We start from the raw sequence: 12154 nt of genomic DNA on the forward strand, positions 1-12154 counted from the left end.
TTATGTCAGTCTATCAACCTGTCTCCATGTTTCTCCTTGTCAGATGGCCATTGAACTACTTGAGAAACCATACCAATATACTTTAGATTAAACTCTTTACTGATTCTGAGCCACGAGGTTCATATGAAAATGAGTGGGCTTTGCTAATTGAAAAAGCTTTACATGTATAATTCCTGGGAAATAATTATTACTTTAGCCTTGAAAACAGTGACTGTTAATGAGCTTACCCTTAAACATTTGCCTAAATGTTTGTTCAGTTACGTAGGCTGAGCTCTTTAATAAAGCTAGCCTTCATGAATGTAGCTAAAAATACAGGTGGAGAGGTTTAAGGGTAGTCTTGTCCACTGAACCTGAAGAACATACATGCTGAAAAGGATGGAGCAGACACTGGTGAAAACAATTGAGAAAGAAAAATGTCAACACATAAACCAGGGATTGTTTACATGGGATTACTTGCTGGTGTTGAGACAACAGCAGAAGGGACGTGTATAGCAGGTGTTTCAGTGCATCTCAAGAGGATTGAGGCTCCAGACTTAGTCCTGACATAAAATAAAAATAACTTTAATTACATCCATTTTTTCCACCTAAAGAGCAATAATGCCATTAAAAGATATCCGTTTGTTCCTCTCTTTCCTTAAAGCCATATCAAAGCTCCCATTTTCCTTCAGTAAATGCTGCCTCCTGATTGCACAGTCCTGGTCAGGTCAGCAAAGAGTCCTTGTTTTTATCAGACAATGCTACTTTATGGTACACTGTAATTACAGATTACTGTTTGTGAAGCCTGTCCTATAGAGCAGAGAAGGGGAGAATGCAGTCATATGTTCCACTTTTACTACAGCATTTCTTGGAAGGCTCCATATGTTTACCTTTATCTGACTTCAGATTTTGTGCATTTGTGGTTGCTGGCAAGAGCAGTTGAATTCTTTCATGCCTATTGCTTTAATAACGAACGTGAAGCCACATACATAATAACAGTAGAACACAACAATATGAAGCACAAATAATCCTTGATGGGATGTATATCTTGAGTAGGGATTAGGAATGCTTTGCACCAAATTCTTTATTTGAACTGTTACACTTAAAAATTCCAAAAGGGGGCAATCTTACCCTCTGCCTGAAAGTCTATAAATATAATTCAACAGAGAAAATACAGCACATTACTTTCTAAGTTTCATCTCCCTTAGAAAACTGAGGGTTGGTGCAATGATAAAAACAACTTTTAGGGGGTGGGTTTTGGTTTTGAAAATAAAATTTTAGAAGTGTTTTTACGGGATTTTTAAACTTTATTAACTGCATTAGTTTGAATCCATGTGACCACTCTTAAATTGTGATGGTTCAAATCATCTGATACCCTTATTGTAGAGAAAAACCATGTTGTTGAGAGGAAGAACCATAAAAAAATAACAATTTATACACTTAAACTGCTCTTGGGCATAAACAAACACATTTATAATGCAGATTTAGGGAAAAACAGAATCTCACACTCATCCTATTTTTCCAGCTGATTGGCAGTGATGAATTTGAGACAAAACCTGTGTGCTCTCTTGGAGGAATGCAAGTCAGGTTTTATAATTTCTTATCTTTCTGTGGTATGGATAGGAAAAATAACCTGTAGCCTTGTGGAAAAAAACCAACAAACCCTTCAAGATATGTGCTTGCCATTCATTGTGGTAAATTTTTAATGATATATTTTATTTTCGGTAAGAATAATGCCTTTTTTTTTTTCTATATGCTTTTTAAATAATGTCTTGTGGAGCCATCTTTTGTAATTTGATGGAAATAATAATGTAACTATAAGAAAACATTTCAGGTATATGATATATATGCATCTACTAGCTGCCAAAAAATAGTGTTTCTGTAGATATTGGAAAATAAATACTAAATCAGTATCCTTTGACTGAATCAAATGAATGTTCAAAAGGAAGACTGTGAGAAAGAAGTGCTGATGAGAGCCTTCTTGCTCTTGACTGTGTATCACAGGAGGCTCAAATCACACCCTTGCAGTTTTCCCCAGGTACCAACTAAGTATACTGTCTTACTCTAAGAGTGAATGTCTGCTCCATGTTCATAATTCTGGCATCTTTCTGATAACTCCCTGCCTCGGCAATCAGGAGCTATTGTGCAGATACCCTCTACCTCAAGTGAAATAGATCCAGCATGCTGGGGGGGAAAGATTTAGCACTTCAGATGTGCTGTTTGTTACAGGGCAGATGAGAGCTGTGGGGGGTGAAGGAAATGGAGAGATACACTGGGATGTGTATTCTGATCTTGTCTTTATGTTAAATTTAGTTAGAGAACACTTCTGATGTTTTAAAGCTTTTGAGAGACTTCTGAATGCTGATATTTATAAACTGTAACATCATTGTTCATTAATTTCTTTTTTACTCGTGGTTCATCCTGTTACACTGGGGCTGCCTATCTTCTCATGATAACACCAAATCCTAGAATTAGTCAATACTCCATGGAGTCTGGTTAAAGCTGATAGATTACTTGTAGTTAAATGAGTTGCAGCTTGTGATGTTTGGAAGCTTGAGCTCCAGCCATGTAGGATGAATAAAGAGGTACAGATTGTCAACCTGTATATGCCGAAGTGGCTCTGACCCCTCATTCAGAGCCAAGCATATGGCTGGTACAGTCACAGTTCCATAAAGTGTCACGGTTAAAGATGTTTTCATTAGATGTAAATGAAACTAAAAAAAATTATGGCACCACTTTATTTTTATTGTAATAAGCAGTACACATAATAAATGAATATAATGTTTCTCTTTTTTTTTGCCTTGCTTCACATTCATATGATGTGGACTATTTTAAACCCAGCTGCATTTTTTCCCCTCTCGAGAAGATGACCATCCCAATTGCCTCACTATCTGTTTACATTCTGGAAAGAGTCATTTGGGATTTTGTCTTTCTGAAATAAACGTTTGCTTATGGATTTTTTTTTTATTGTCACATCCATGGCATTTTTAAAGTAAATAGGAGTACAAGGTTTATATTATTTTAAATGTATATTGTATTTGTCTTCCCAACACTGTGGTTTTTAGTACTGTGAATAACGTAGTATGGAGCCAGCCTATTAAACAGCCTGTTTTTGTAAGGAAACTGTTAGTCCACCTACAATATTCTATTGCTTACTGTGTTCTTCCAATATGCTTAGCATTCCACAACCTAAATGATCATTTGTTGAACAAATTCATGCTTTTATTAGTCAAAATACAGAGAAAACAGAGCCCCCCTGTTTCAAGATATTTGCTAATGCACGGTTAATTATCACATATAGCTTACTATAATTCATTTTACAGGGAGACCTCCTGCAGGTAACATACTAGCAGTTTATGAAGCAAAATAACCTCACTATAGATTAGAACTGTTTCACTACTGGTCAGACAGTTGCTGCTTCTAGGCCTTCTCACTTCACATTGCTAATTTGAACAAGGCTTTATTTTTATATTTGTCAGCAGCAAGACTGTAGCATGGTTGTTAAACCTCTCCCAGGCCTAATTAGAGTAGCAATGCAAGCATTCATAATGAATCTCGTGTCCTGGGCTGGAGGAGGTAGCCGTGGTGCTACAGTAGCTTCCTGGCAGACAGTTGCTGGCAGGTTTAAGGTAGCTTGTGGCTTGCAATATTAAGTGACTGTTGAAATTCATTGACTCCACTGCGGCTTATGTGTCTAGATGACAACAAGTTTACACGGTTCTTTTATAGTTACAGCAAATGGGTCCATTTAAATATTTATTAGGTGATTATGGTGATGTGAAATGGAAAAAAATTGCAAAGTACAGTATTGCATGTATAACTGTTTTAACTGTTTGTACAAAATAGGCCTGTGGTATCATTTGAAATTACAGCATCTTTTTTTCCTCATAAATATTTATAGTGTATCAGTAGCTAGGAATGCTAATTTATTTGCATTTTGTTTCTTATTTAATTTGACAGCCATTTGGGTAGCCATTAAAGGCACTCTGATTTGAATGAAGGATATTTCAATCAGCAGTTGAGTGGCATTTTGATTGGAGTGGGTGAAGTTCAATTTTAGGAGTTCTTTTGGCCTTTATGAGACCCAGAAAGGAGTATTACCTGTGTGTGTGTGCTTGGTGACACCCACAGCCTGCTTCTCTGAAACTGTTACTTTTGAGGAATTTGTTGTAACTGTTGGATTAAATATAGTCAAATTGTTTTATTTTGTTCTTCATCTGGCTCATCAAAGTGAAAAGAACACAAGAGCCAGGTATAAATTAACAAAGAGTTGCTGTAAAATATGAATAACCTGGATGACAGAACAAGCTATCTCAGGTGTATAGATCAAAGGATTAAACACTTACAGGAGAAAAAGAAATCCAATGCACTGACAGCTTTGTAGCTACTGTTTACTTCTTCATAGCAATAGAAGAGATGGAAGTGAGTCAATCTCACTGAAGGGCATGAGAGAACATGATAATGATATCCAAAGGTGTCACAAGAGTTATGTACATTGGAAATGCTCTCAGTAATAGCACAGAAAATAGGTACAGTGAAGAGAAATCAGGTCTAGTACAGTAAATTTAGTCTGAATATCTGTGCGTGTCTATATCTATATTTAAACTTAAACATAGTATGAGAGACTTGCTCTTTGTAATAATTAAACACACTCCAGCAGTTTTCACTAATGATGCTATCACTGAACTTTGCTGTTGTTTAGAAATTTAAATTTGCTGCAAGTGGGTGGCATAACTTTCTAAATCTGTATTTTATAAAGAACAGAAATTAACAGCAGAGAGAACAAATCCAAAGTCAGCTCTTGTCAAGGGAAGTGTAAGATGCACATCATTGTCAAGTGGAGGCAGTGAACACTTGCTGAAGTCATTTAACTGCATTTTGGGATACTGAGCAACATATATCCACAGGTCTGATTTGTGCTTTCCTAATTCTGTGCAAAGACTTTCTTTGATAGATTCCCATTACTTTCAGCAGGCATGGAATACATTCTATTTCCTTGTGGTGAGAAATTAATTGGAAATTAATTGGTCCTGCCCTCTTTGGGTGTTCCATTCCTTTGGTAGTTTGCATTCCTTTGTTCTCAGTTAGTGCTTTTCCTTCTTCAATTCTGCCAGTGTCTCTTATGGCCAACCTTGCTCTTTAAAAAACTGAAAACGATAATTCTGTTTCTTTTGCAAGGGATTGACACAAATATTGTTTAAATTTATAGTTGGAAGGAGCAGAATTAAGAACTTAGAACAGAAAATAATGAGCACAGTTGAGATTTAGAAGACTTCCATGATTAATATGAGTATACTGAGATTTCTAAAGACCAGCAGTGGAGAGGAAAGTATCTTCCTTAGTGGAGCCAATTTTGTCAATTGTACACAAGGAAAATAGCTGCACAGTCCAGAAATATGGACACCAACTTGAAATGGAGATGATAGAGAAGTTTCATACTTTTGAAAATGAGGTGAGTTACTCTTCCAAACAGGATAAAAAATTTATGAAAATTAAAATGGAGACATGAAGCTGAATTAACTCTGCCTTAGGCTTCCTTAAGACTTTCTGTAATATGTCTAGCATTGGGGATTTGTCTACAGTAAAGAGCGAAAGATTGAGTGATGTTTTGTTAGTTCACTAATACTTATTTCATTACTAGTAGCAAAAAGCAAGACAGCAATTCTATAGGGATATGTTTAATGCTGGCTTTAGTTCAAAGTTGATGCCCTTGCTCCAAGTTGAGAGTGCTAGTGACTGACAAATACTTCTACAGTACAAGTGGTAAGAATTACTCAGTTGAGAATGGGTTGCTCAGTTTCTGAGAACTTCAAAGCTTCAGTGATGACTTACTGCATGAATAAACTGTCTATATGATTATATAGATATTTAACCTCAGGTTTAAGAAATCTGTGCTTTATTTCTTCACTAGTTTTGAGTCCTATTAATGCTCAGGATGATAAGTTAAACTTGCAACTCAGACTGAATGTACATCAGCATGAAGCAGAGCTCTGGGAATGGCTGTGTCCTTGTGCACACACAGTAACCCTTGGTCTTCAGTGTTGTCGAGGTAATTTTTTTCACAAGCACTAAATTCATTTAAAAGAAGACGAAGGGGGAAACAAGAACATTCTTTAGCTTTTTGAGTCTGGAACTTCTGTCCTACTCTTTGCTCAGATTTTCCAGTGAGATCACTTCCTGAATTGGGCATAATATGAATAAGTGTTCTGAGAGGCAGGTTCAAAACCTGAGCATGCAGAAACTGTCCAGTTTTGCAGCATCCCATCAGTGACAACGCTGAATTTGGTTCAAGTTTTCGAATAAGCTCAGAAATTTCACATGCACAGCTTGAATATGATGAGCCTTTATTGTATCTTGCCTGTTTAGTTTAATTAGATGTTAAATGCTGAAACACTATTTAGGTTTTAAGAAACCTTAATGTACATAATCCACCAGTAGAACAATTTCATCTGAATAGAAGAATGACAGAATTTCATTCTAAAAGTGCCTGCCAAGTACTTACTTACAAAAACTTTAATGTTTTTTAAAACGTTACATGGTTTTACCTCCTTATGAAGTGCTATTGCAAAGACAGATTGCAAAATACCTAAAGCAGTATGGTTATAATCAGCTATTTTAATAGAAAATTTGTGTCCTAGTTATAGACCAGGATTCTGTCCAACCACAATGCGAAAGCTGTTCATTTCCACCGTAAGTATTTTGATGCAAGCCTACATGGAAAAAGAAAAATAAGACAAAATATGAATTAACAGACAACTGGTGGTCTAGCCAAGGGCTCATATAGTTGTTTCTGCTGTTAATAGTTGTTAAGAATGAACCCAGAAAGAATGGCTTTCTTACTGCCATCCATTGCTATCTGTGATTGGTTTCCCAATGCCTCTCTCACTTTTATTTCATTGGGTAACTAGAACTGTTTCTGCAGCATAATATAACTATCATAAATACAGGTGGAGCAAACGGCTATTTCCCAAGTATAATAGAAACAGAAAATTAGTTGTACAAAAGTTTATGAAGACCAATTATAAGCAGCAGAATAGAACTGCTCAAGTAAGCTGCTCTTTTCTGTGTAGGCTGTTAGCTGGACTTGAGAAATATCCAGGAACATGCCTGGAATTTTGCTAGTTACGGACATGGTTTTTTCCCTGATTATTAGGCAGTGGTAAAGCACTACACTAACCATCCTTTTCACTAGCTAAAGTGGCATCCAGGTGTCACTTTCCAGTTTCTGCAGTACCTGCACCATCCTGACTCTCAAAGCTTCTTTACTAAAGCGGGCATTGCACCTCTTGTCTGGCCCTCCCTTGTTTGAAGAACCCTGTTCAACACATGACTGGGTTTTTTTACGTGATCTAATAATTTGGTAATGATACACTACTCCTGCCTGCTGAATACAGTCTGAGTGTTCGAAGTGGGATCAGTGAAGTATTCCCACGCAAACATGAGATTGAACCGAAAAAATTCCGTATGTACCTGAGATCAGAGCTTTTCTTCTATTATTAATTCATGTACAGAAGCTTGCTCACGTTCAACTTGCTACCTTGAGGAAATGGCAAAATAAACAGATTTGCAGGAAGGCCGTGCTGGAATAATTGGTTGGTGCCCGTAACGACTCATGGATATCTGAAGCAAGGCTTGTAGAGGAGACAGTAACTTTTGTTAGTTGAATTTGTATTTCAGACAAAGGAGGAAATCTGGGGAAGAAAACCCTGCAGAAGACCATATGGAAACACCAGAGCCTTCAGCTCCTGACTTGAGGGAATAATAAAGGGGAGAGGGAATCAGCAGATTTAACTAAGCAAATACAATAATTAAAAGGAGTGTTGGAACACATGGGCTAAATTAAGCTTGCATATACATTTTTGCCTTAAAGAATCTGTGAAATCAAATATTTGAAGTGTGTGTGGGTGTGTTGTATGTGCAGTTAGTACATGGTTGACTGTTCATCCAGCGCTGTAACCTTCTCTACCTCTGCTTTCTGCCACAACTTCGTGACATCTTTGCTCAGGATGCTTTAAGAGATTTCTGCAGTTGAAGCACTTGAAGTTATTTTATACATTTTCCAGAACTGTTAAGGTCCTTTATTATAATCACTATGTATTAATTCTAATAATACTGCAAGGTGGAGATGTACTGTTTCCCCTGCTGAACTCATACAGAGATCTTGTTCCAAGATGGATATTATAATCTGTCTCTGAGTACAAACTAGCTCTCTCACCGCTGAGTCCCTCTTCCACTGACGCTCCATGTTGTGATCCGTGCAGGTGAAAGGCACTGAGGGGTGGGAGGGCTGCAACACAGCATGCAGGCCTGAGAGAACAGCCAAAATAAAGCTTCTTTTTACAGTATCAGGACAAATAAATTTAGACAATCAGTAGTGCAATAAACTATATTCTACCTCTGTGCATGACACTGGGAAATAGAAATCCATTTTTCAGTTGAACGAAAAATAGGAGGTCCAAGTGTCAAGATCTTAGCACTAGGACAAGTTGGAAACTTTCCAGTGGAACATTTTTCTCTCAGCTAATGCTGGTTCACCAAAACCTAACACGTTGCATGAAAATGTCTATTCCAATGAAATTTTTGATGGAAATGTGTTTGGTTTCCTGCCAGCTCACCCGCTTTTCCCAGCTCTCAGCTCCCCGGCATCTCACGTGGAATGGTGCCAGAAAGTCAAGTTTCTTCACGTTCTTGGCCTGTTTGGCAGACTGCCACAAAGGATGGGAGTCTGGGCTCACGAAAGTGGACAAGAAACCTTATACATGCACATACAACCATACACATACTCTCACAGGTCATTTAAATCCATGTCAGTTCATTCAAAGTAAAGGTTTTTTTACATAGAGGGTCTTTTAAATATGACCCTCCTATGGAAAATTTCTCATGTCGGAATTTTAATTCCAAGTTGCAACTGAAAAAAAAAATGGAGAATATGAAGGATTTTCCTTATGAGAAAAATACTGGTTCCTGTGCTACTGCATGTTGCACTATTGTCATTGAGGCTACCAAGAGCCCCATCTGCTTCTCGTTTTCATTCCATAACAAGATCTATACTTGTAACAGGTAAGGTGTTTACACACTTACCCTTAACAAAAGAAGATGATATTTTTAGAGTTTTGTAGATATTTGTTTTAAAAATTCCTCTTAAGCCATCTTATATAGGGCAGACAATCTTTGCTTGGTCACTAAGGTTTAGTCTGTGGACTGAGGGGATAGAGACTTTCAATGTTTTTGGCTGAATAATAAACAGAAAATAGGCACATATACTGAAATCCTGACCGAGAGGTCCCTGAAGCAGGAGCTCTGTAATGTACTTTTCCATAGCTTCACTTCATGCACTGCGAGCTGCTCAGTCGCTTATTATATGTAAGTAAATAAATAAACTTCAATCACACCGTGTTAGGTAATTTCTGACTCGGGGGATGTGTTCACATTGGAGACAAAAAGCAGTTGATTCAAGTAGCCATTAATGAATTCCCTTTCTGATTATTCTTAATACCTTGGATTAGCATAACAAAGTCAGACTCTTTAGGAGATCAGTACTTGAAGCAGTTAATTTTTCAATAGAGCTTTTGAGAAGCTGGGATTTATAGTAATAGTTAAAGTTCTTATTATTTCATCCAAGAAAGGTTCCTGACTAGAACTCCACTTCTGTGTAAATTGGTGGTGTGGTCATCAAGCCTGAGCCTCACTGGCAGCCTGTCAAAAAAAGGATGCTTTTGTAATAACAGGAAATATTAAATGCCCTGTATAAGATACTAAAATTTCTGGTTTAGAATAGAGAGAATATCTTTGCTATTCAAGATCAGGGAAAAAACATTATTCGTTCTTTTTTTGTAGGGCACAATATGTGGTAGAGCAGGAGGCTGCATTGATGCTGCCCCTGGCTCTTTCATAAAATTGTAATGTGATCTGAAATTGCTCCCAATGTCTTTTCATTCTGAAGTGATAAAATGGGAATGATAAAATGAACAGCAAAATAGTCCTGTATTAATGATAGCATTATGTACAGAAATACTTGTAGCAGGCTTACATAAGAGGCAGTTAAACTCACTAAGCATCGATATGGGGCATTGAAAGTCTTTATTATGCTGAGAGCTAACTTTGAATGTACTAAATGTACATGGGTTTGCCCTTTCATTGTGATAGTGCTGAAGAAGGCTCCATGGGTTGCAAGCAGCAGAAGAAAGTGAGTAAAGAATTTACTGGCAGAATAAATTCTGCCAATTTCAGAATTGTCCTAAAAGCTGTTGTCTCCCTCACTGTGGCTGCACAGAATGCCAAGATCCTTTGCTTACGTTTACCTTGACATCAGTCTATCCGTGAGGAGGAGGAAATGGGATGTGTGTGTATACAAACACATACACAGCAGGACTGAGCAATTCAAATCAATCCTCTGAAAGGAAATTAGTAAATAAAATCACTAACTTTTTAATTGATTTGCTATTAATTGTTCCTTGCTAAAAATGATACAACAGAAACCTGCATGTTAACAGCTGCTTTCTAATGTCCCTAAATCGAACTCCCCATTGCCCTCTCTAATCTCCTAATCTTTTTGCAAAGGAGAGCAGAAGGGCCTCTCTACAAAGCAATCTTGACTGCTTTATTTGACTCATTGGGGTGTGAGGAAAAAGGGGGGGGGTGTGCAGCACATATCATGCTGCAAACACGATTCAACATGTGCAATGAAGTGACAGCTGAATTCTTCAGGTCTTTATGTCAAAGAATCAGTGCTGGACTGTGGTGTGTAAGCAAAGACGTCTCATACTGTTATCTGCCTTGTGTTCTCTAAGAGCAACAGTCTGACCGAGGGGAAAAAATGTCACCTCAGCTCTCTGGAAAATAGAGGAACACTGGCACTGACTTTCCTCAGCAACTTCCTTGTTTGAAGTGAAGCTCTGCTCTTTACTGTAAGCCTGAACTAGGTCTGACCTCTCACCACTGTTGCAGGCACTCGCAGCTGCTCTCTGGTGGAATGAGAAAAATCTGATTTCCATACAGAAGTGCATCATCTGAGATCCTGAACTTTTGCCTATTCACCCTGACATAATGTACCATATTTTTCTGATTGTCCTCTGGATTTGTTAAGGGGCTCAGATAAGTCTATGCTTGAAAATTTGGATCTAGATCCAAGCCTTTGACCATCTCTACCCCATAATCTTAAGGTATTGGAACAGGTAATTCCATAGGAAAAAAATACACTCACTGTATTTTGGGATGGCATTTTTGGTGTCACCTGAAAGGGACAGTGGGATGTGATTGTGTTGTGCAATGCATTTTGTGCATAATGAGGCTGATGTTCTTAATGCAAACAAATGGAAAACAAAAATGCAAACAAAAAGTTTGCATTAAGAGATTAGACTCAAGGTATTTCTGTTCCCAACATACTAACCTCCATTTCTATGAGCTCTTCATGTTGTAGGACCTCAGACTTACAAGGAAATCACCCATATCCAAAATACACATCCTGGTATATTCCTTAAACCCAGAGATGGGCACAGATAAGAAGCAGGGATTCCTAACTCCATATGCTGAATTGGACTGAGACCATTGGGCCTCTATGGAATGCAGATTCTCCAATATTTGGGGGTTCAGGAACACGGCCAGTGCAGTGCTGGGCCTGGGGCACAAGAGGCAACAGGGGAGAGCAGCCACAGAGCACTGAGCTAAGGATTCAGGCTTGGATTTTTATAGGAGCCTATGGAAGTAAAGGCATTTACTTCTATGGAAGTAAAGGCATACTCTGTCATGAGTACCTATTGAAAGCTTGTATTTCTTGCTATTGTTCTCTCTCCACTTGATGTAGTAAACTGGATCTGGTTTCTTGATCTGTCTTTCTGTAATCAGCTACCTTGATCCCAAAAGCTGATTACAATAACTACATGAAACTGTGTGCAGTGGTCTATCGTCCCATCAGATGGCACAGATGAGTTCTACAGTCTCCTTGGAGTCATCCAAATCAACTGTTAATAGCTGGGTTTAATGTAAGAATTCCTAGGCAGGTCAGTATTTCTTTGGTATAAGATATTCTGGAAGGTTGGGGGTTTTTTCTTCCTGAAATTGTTGTGCTGTTTGCGGTACTTAAGAGACAGACTCCAAACGAAGCAGCCATTCCTAACCTATGCAGACAAAGGGAGTGGTTCCCTTAGCAACAGGAACCATGTGGAGGTTCTCAGAGAGC

This window comes from Strigops habroptila, chromosome 14 (assembly GCF_004027225.2).
Source record: "Strigops habroptila isolate Jane chromosome 14, bStrHab1.2.pri, whole genome shotgun sequence".
In the NCBI taxonomy this organism is placed as follows: domain Eukaryota; kingdom Metazoa; phylum Chordata; class Aves; order Psittaciformes; family Psittacidae; genus Strigops; species Strigops habroptila.